Source organism: Octopus sinensis, linkage group LG7, assembly GCF_006345805.1.
Source record: "Octopus sinensis linkage group LG7, ASM634580v1, whole genome shotgun sequence".
Lineage (NCBI taxonomy): Eukaryota > Metazoa > Mollusca > Cephalopoda > Octopoda > Octopodidae > Octopus > Octopus sinensis.
In genome coordinates, this window is record NC_043003.1 from 61391326 (window position 1) to 61399107 (window position 7782).

Sequence of the window (7782 nt, forward strand, 5' to 3'; positions counted from 1 at the left end):
ATTTTTGCTTTTGAAAATTAATATCATTTTCCCCTCAAGTAACCTGTTAAGAGTTGATGCTGACCAGTTTAGTAATTCATTAAATGCCGTTGCTATAGCATTCAGTGTTGTTGTCAATTCATGGTGCCTTCCATTTGCTTGCTGACTTTATCGTGTTGGTGATTTATGCTGTATTTGCCGTGTCACTGAATTAATTATCTAATAATAATAATAATAATAATAATAATAATAATAATAATAATAAATAATAATAATAATGTGGAGGCGCGTGGCTTAGCGGTTAGGGTGTCAGCATCATGATCGTAAGATTGTGGTTTCGATTCCTGGACCGGGCGGCGCGTTGTGTTCTTGAGCAAAACACTTCATTTCACGTTGCTTCAGTCCACTCAGATGGCAGAAATGAGTAACGCTGCAATGGATTAGCGTCCCGTCCAGCTGGGGAACACATACGCCATAGTAGCCGGGAAACCGGGCCCATGAGCCTGGCTAGGCTTTAAAAGGGCGCATTTATTTTTTAATAATAATAATAATAATACAATGCTTGGAAGCCTGATAAATTGATGCTCGGAGACTAGATATTGTTGCTGTCGATAAAGGAAAAAAGGAAACCAAGATTATAAATATTGCAATACCAGGGGATGCATACATAAGTGGCAAAAACCAGAAAAGATTGAAAAGTACGGACTACTGAAAGATAAAATTTTAAGAATGTGGACTATGGGGAGAGTGTCTGTCATTCCAGTAGTTGTAGGGGTACTCGGAGCACTAACAACCAAGTTTGAGAAATATGTCAGAGAAATCGGAATTGACATGAGAGCAAAGCAAGCCCCCAAAACACTGCTCTGTTGGGGAAAGCTAGGATTTTGAGATTGGTATTTGGATGTTGAATGTCTTCCACAATAATTAACAACTAAGTAGCAAAGTTTATAATGTGCGGAAAGAGACTCTGCAAGACCTCTCACAAAAGCCTGCTGTCTGCTCTCACAGAGCCAACCAGAACAAACAAGACCGAAAGCTTTGAGAAGTAAAACGATAATAAACAAAAAAACATGCTGTATACACCTTACCAGCACGAAAGTGCAGCAAGTGATGCAATAGAAAGTTACTTGAAACTATCAGATGTCGAATAATGATAGTGATGATAACGATGGTGACGAACGTTACCTTACCTCAGTTTATGAGAGACAAGACTTTGCCCAGAAACTCTGGTTGTAACAACTAAATGAGGCTGGACCTTTAATGGAAGGCCTCTTGTTCGGCAGTGGTTCAGTACAGATGTAGACTGACCACAGCTGTTATCCGAAGACAACGCAGCAATAACAGAGTAAGGAGAAGGAAGAGGACCAGCAAAGAAGATAGGACAGTGGTGCAATGCTACTTAGAAAGTGAACCTAAAAGAAGGAGTTATACAAAACGGATGTTAACACTTTAGGTAGAGAAGAGTATTTTTAAAGTAACCGAGCGGAGCTAATGCTATTAGAAAAAAGTGGATAACATAACTGGACGTGGAAGAGATCACTAGAGAACTGGAAAAGAAAGACTAGGCAGTAGAAAAGCCAAAGAACAACTTAAGAGATACAGTTCAAACCAAAGAACCTAAAGAAAACATAACACCACCGATCAGGAAGGGACAACTAGCACCATCCAAGCTAAATGGTCCAAATCTAATGAAGGCTGTAAATATCTAGGCAGTATCATTACTTAAATACTCAGCAGCTTTTGTAGATTGGACAAAATCTGAATTGATAAATCTAGACAGAAGAACTAGGAAGGAATTCAATATCAATGGTGGACTTCACCCAAGAACAGGAGTAGCAAGATTATACTTACCTAGAAAAGAAGGTGAAAGAGGGTTAATATCAGAAGAATGCATGGTGTTAGCTAGAGTAGATATAGCCTCCTATGTAGGTACTAGTGAAGAAATCTTATTAAGAGCTGCTAGAGTCACAGTAGGAAATGGGGAAACTAAAAAGTCAAATGAAGTTAAAAACCAGAAACAAGAAGAAAGATTGTCTGACTGGCAAGAGAAGGTTTTGCAGGAAATAGTAATGGTGAAACATCGATATGGTAGCAGAAAGGAAGGCTGAAAAGGGAGACAGAAAATTTGTTAGTAGCAGCACAAGACCAAGCATTGAGGACTAATTGGATAAAAGCCAAGATAGATAAAAACCAGGTAAATTTCCAATGTAGGTTATGTTAATCAAACGAGGAAAGTGTTACTCATATAGTAAGTGAATGTAGCATGCTGGCACAGAAAGAATACAAGATAAGACATGACAACCTAGGGAGAGTAATCTACTGGGAGTTAGGTAGAAAGTTAAGATTTGGCCATACTGATAAATGGCATGAACATAAACCTAGTAAACTACAAAAAAGTAAGAAATATAAGATGTTGGGGAACTTTAACAACCAGACGTACAGAGTAACAGAAGCTAGAAGGCCTGATTTAGTAGTGATAAACAATGAGAATAGAAAGTGCCAGATAATTGCCTTTACAGTCCCAAATGATGGGAAAGTCAATATGAGAGGTATAGAGAAAACAACAAAGTACCATGACCAAGCCATTGAGTTACAGGGACTATGAAAAGTGCGGGTAAAATGTATCCCAGTAGTTATAGGTGCATTAGGAACTATCCCTAAAGATTTGAACTGAGGAAATAGGCATAACACCTAGTTTAGTACAGCTTCAGAAAACAGTATTATTAGGGACAACTAATTTAGGAAGGTCCTTGGAATCTAAGGTTACTTCTTGTAGCCCGATGTTATGAATTTTTCTTTTCCAAAAGTTTAGTGACATGTGTCATTTTATCGGGTGGTGATTATGTTTCGTATGGATTACCATAGTTGTGTCACCTGTTTGTTTTAATGTCGAATGGTGATTGTTTTCTAGAGTGTGTGGAGTGACGGTTGCGTAGGTTGTAATTGGAAGCGGTTGTCAGAATGTGTGTTACATAAACTGTGTTATGTGAGACTGTGTTGTAATATGAAGTCTTGATTATATAAGACTAGACTATGTGTGGTGTTCGTTTAATCAATGGTAATTGCACAAATATATGAGTTGAGTGCAGAGAGAGTCATGGGAGTTAAGCTATTTAATCTTTATCTTTTTATCGTTTTATCTTTTTATCTCTTACTTGTTTCAGTCATTTGGGCGTGACCATGTTGGAGCACCGCTTTAATACGACTTTAGCGGAACAAGTCAACACCAGTATTTAATTTATATGTATGGTATTTATTTTATTGGTTTCTTTTGCCGAACCGCTAATTACAGGGGTGTAAGCAAACCGACACTGATTGTCAAAGGGAGGTTGAGAACAAGCACAAACAGAGAGACACTCGAGCATACATATGTACGGCGGGATTCCACATGGTTTCCATCAACCAAATTTACTCACAAGATATTGATCAACTCGGGGCCATAGTAAAAGGCACTTGTTCAAAATGCCGCACAGTGAGACTGAACCCAAGACCACATGATCGCAAAGCAAACGTCTTAACCACACATCCATGCCAGTGCCTAAACATTTCCCAGTTATGAACTACGGCTTTAAAATAATAAATTGTAAGTTAAGCGAATTGAAAAGCCTGGGTGTAAAATCTATTCATTGCATTTCGATCTTATTTGGAGAACCTTCGTCGTACACGGCGTATTTTGGATGTGTTTAGACCTAGTGGAGCCCATCCCTCACCAGGTTTGATTACAATCGATTTCTCCCTGGAAGAGACAAGCAGATAGGGATACAAACAGAAGAATCGAGCCAATACAGAACAGGTGTTTTATTTACCGACCCTGAAAGTTTGACTTCAGCGGTTTTTGAACTCAGAGCGCCAGAATAAATGCCACTCCGGAGACTTCGTCTCTTGACCGTCATGCTCACTCACGTCATTACAAAGCGCGCAAAAGGGAAGGCTTTTTGGTGCAAATAGAGAACTAATGCATCTAACGGCAATAGTTCGGAAGCAAAGTAAGGAAAAATTATTAGGTTTATAAGTAAATAGAGAAAACGAGAGAAAAAACGTTTGTAAAATCAACAGCAAATTAGATTGAAGGAAAAGGTTCAGATAAGGAAAGTGATAAAAAGCGAAAAGCAGATATGAGATTATTAAGTGAAAATATGTTAATAATAATTTCTACAATTGACGCAGAACCGAATGTTTGTAAAGAAACATAGAATGTTTAAACAATCGCTACTCAGTAAAATAAACACAAAGCATACTCTTACATAATCGCGAACAGGGTGAGAAGTCAAACGCCAGGGGCAGAACATTTCGTCAGAGACAGAAGAGTAGTGGTGGTGGTGGTGGTGGTGACAGCGCCGGCGGTGGCAGTTATAGTCGTGTTGGAGGTGGCAGCGACCGTTATGGCTAAGCTGCTGACGGCAGCAGTGGTGTTGGTGGAGGTCGCCGTCATCGTGTTGATAGTAGTGGCGCCAGCAACGGCAGTAGTGGTTGTGGTGATGGTAGCGACAGTGGTGGTAATTGTGATAGTGGCAGCGGCAGTGATGAAGTTGGCGATCATGGTTGTGGTAGTTATGGGGATAGATAAATTAGAAGAGTGCCAGCGAAAAGTTATATTTCCCTCTATATTTTGAAGAGGAGAATCTCCAGACATGTTTGTTAATCGGTTTAGACTGTGTCACGTGACAACTTTCTGGGGCTGCCAGCTGGAGCCTAGCAGCGAGTATTTAAAGGGAAATTTGACAAGACAGTCAGTCGCCCGCTGACACTTGTTGACGCTACATCGAAGAGGCCGGGGAAGAGAAGAAAGAAGGAAAAAGAAGACATGCACCCAACACCAGAGCTGAAGACACCTCCGAAAGCGGGGGGGGGGGGCAACGTTAAAACGTTAGAGAAGTAGGGGCCGAAACCGGACGTGGTTCCTCCTGATGATGTCTTGGGCTAAAAGGAGCTGTTGTGGTAGCAGACCACGAAACATGGTTAAAATTCCTCCTTCCATGAAATGGAGTTGGTGCGCTTGGACTTATTATTTAGTTTGTACGTTAGAATGGGTTCAAATTTTGGCAAAAGACCACCAGTTTTGGGGGAGGCGTAAGTCGATTAAATCGATCCAGTGTGCAACTGGTACTTATTTTATCAACCCCGAAAGGATAAAAGGCAAAGTCGACCACGGTGGAATTTGAACATAGAAAAAATTCCGCAAAACTTTTTGTCCACCATAATTCGTGTGACATAGCGTTATTAAATTGTCCTATTCTGTAGCGCAAATTGTTTTGTGTATGTAGTATGTATGTATGTACATATGTATGAATGTATGCAGGTATGTGTATATGCATGTATGTATGTTTCTATATACTCTTTTACTTGTTTCAGTCATTTGACCGTGGTCGAGAAAATCGACCCTATAACTTATTCTTTGTAAGCCTAGTACTTATTCTATCGGTATCGTTTGCTGAATCGCTAAGTTACGGGGACATAAACACACCAGCGTCGGTTGTCAAGCGATGTTGAGGGGAAAAACACAGACACACAAACACATACACATATATATATATATATATATATATAAATATACATATATTCGACAGGCTTCTTTCAGTTTCCGTCTACCAAATCCACTCACAAGGCTTTGGTCGGCTCGAGGCTATAGTAGAAGATACTTGCTCAAGGTGCCACGCAGTGGGACTGAACCCGGAACCGTGTGGTTCGTAAGCAAGCTACTTACCACACGGCCACTCCTACGCCTGTATTTATATCCTCTTCTTTAATTATTTGGTTCTATCAAGAAACAAAACTTCATTACTGGAATTTGGACAACAAAATCTAGGCGTATTACATGATGAAGCTCGTAATACTTCATTTGCAAATAACGCTTAATATTATTATTCGCAAAGCTCATTTTAGCTGATCACTATTTTTGCTTGAAAACGTTTGCCACTTTCTCTTTTAATAACGTGGGTGTGAGCACCAATACTTATAAAGATAAATATGTTTTAATAATCAGTGTCACACACACACACACACACATACACACACACACACACACACACACACACCACACATATATATATATATATATATATATATATATATATATATATATTATATAAGAAAACAAAATGGAACAAGAACGTAAAAGACGATAACAAAGCATCAGGACAGTTAGACAATACAAAAAGGACAGGAAAAAAACAAGGACGGGTTATTCGGAGCTTCCTATCTTCAGTCGAGTTCGAGATCATCTTAGCATTTTCGGCCGGTTACACTCGAGACTGCTCAAATCTGGCCAACCCCAAGAGAATCTAAGCTAAGAGCACTAGATTCCTTGGAAGAAAGCAAGCGAATGTATACGAAAAGAATGACGAAAAACGGAGAAATGGTACATAGTTACAAACACAAACAAAAGATGTCTTTCGACTTAGGATGAATTAAATTAAGCTGGCGTGTGTGGAAGTGAGGGCCTTACGGCAGGGACATAATAGGTGAAAGTCATAGGAAGGAATATAAGAGATGCTACACGGACGGTAGTCGAACCAAGGAAGAAATGTCAGGCTTGACGGAACACTGACCACGGGGAAGAAGAGTGAGGTAGGGGCAGAGGGATTGAAGAATTAGGAAGGGACGAGAAAGAGAGAATTGATAGGAAAGGGACAGAGTGAAGTAAAAAAGGAGGGAAAGTGAGAATGAAGGGAAGGCCAAGAAATGTGAGAGAGGGGAGCGAGAAAAAGAAAAGTGGAAAGAACGAAGAAAGTGTGAAGGGAGCTAAAAGAAAGTCAGAGAGTCGTACAGAATTTATATATATATATATATATATATATGTACTTACATACAGGAGACCGAAAGTGTACGTACGCTACTATATGTATGTGTAAAAACGAAAACAAAAATGGAACAAGAACGTAAACGGCGACAACAAAATATCCGGACAGTTAGACGATACGAAAAAGGACAGGAAAAACAAGGACCAGTCATTCGGAGCTTCTTATCATCAGTCGAGTTCCAGATCATCTTAGCAGTTTCGGCTATCTCATTAAGAGATCATAAATCAATGAAAATACTGGTTAGTTACCAATCTATAGAAAGAACGACTATAAGGTAACCACATAAACCGTAGTTCATATATATATATATATAAAGACTAAGGAGAAAATGGGGAGGTAATTAATAAAATTATTTATTAATTATAAATTGACAACACCACTGACAGCTGTTTCGATTCAGAAATCTTTATGAGAAATACATACATACACATGCAAATGTACACTCACACACTGGGGAATAGATACTTCGTTTCTCAATAAAAAGAGTTAGTTACATTTAGTTTACCGGTTTCTTAACTCCTTGATTTTCAATCAGTGTGAGATGACAGAGCCGGGATCTAAGGCGTATTTGTATTGACTCTTCTGGAGTCTAAAACTTGCAGTTTCATAGCCGTTACCTCAACATGTATTTCTAATCGGTATATCTTTACTACCCCTGAAGAGATTCATCTTATAATGATTTTAATTTTCTCAAATTAATTATCTAAAGATTTCTGGATCGAAACGGCCATCAGAGATGTCACATTTTATAATTAGTAAATAATTTTATTAATTACCACTCCATTTTCTCCTTATTCTTTATATATATATAGATATATATATATATATTATATATATATATATATATATATATATATATATATATATATATATATAACTGTATAATAATATATCATGATAATATTTATTCTCCGATTTGAAACGACAATTTTTAAATACAAACAAATGACCGAAAAATGATGATCTAACCTCAGGCAGAATCGAAGCCATAAATCAATGCTTA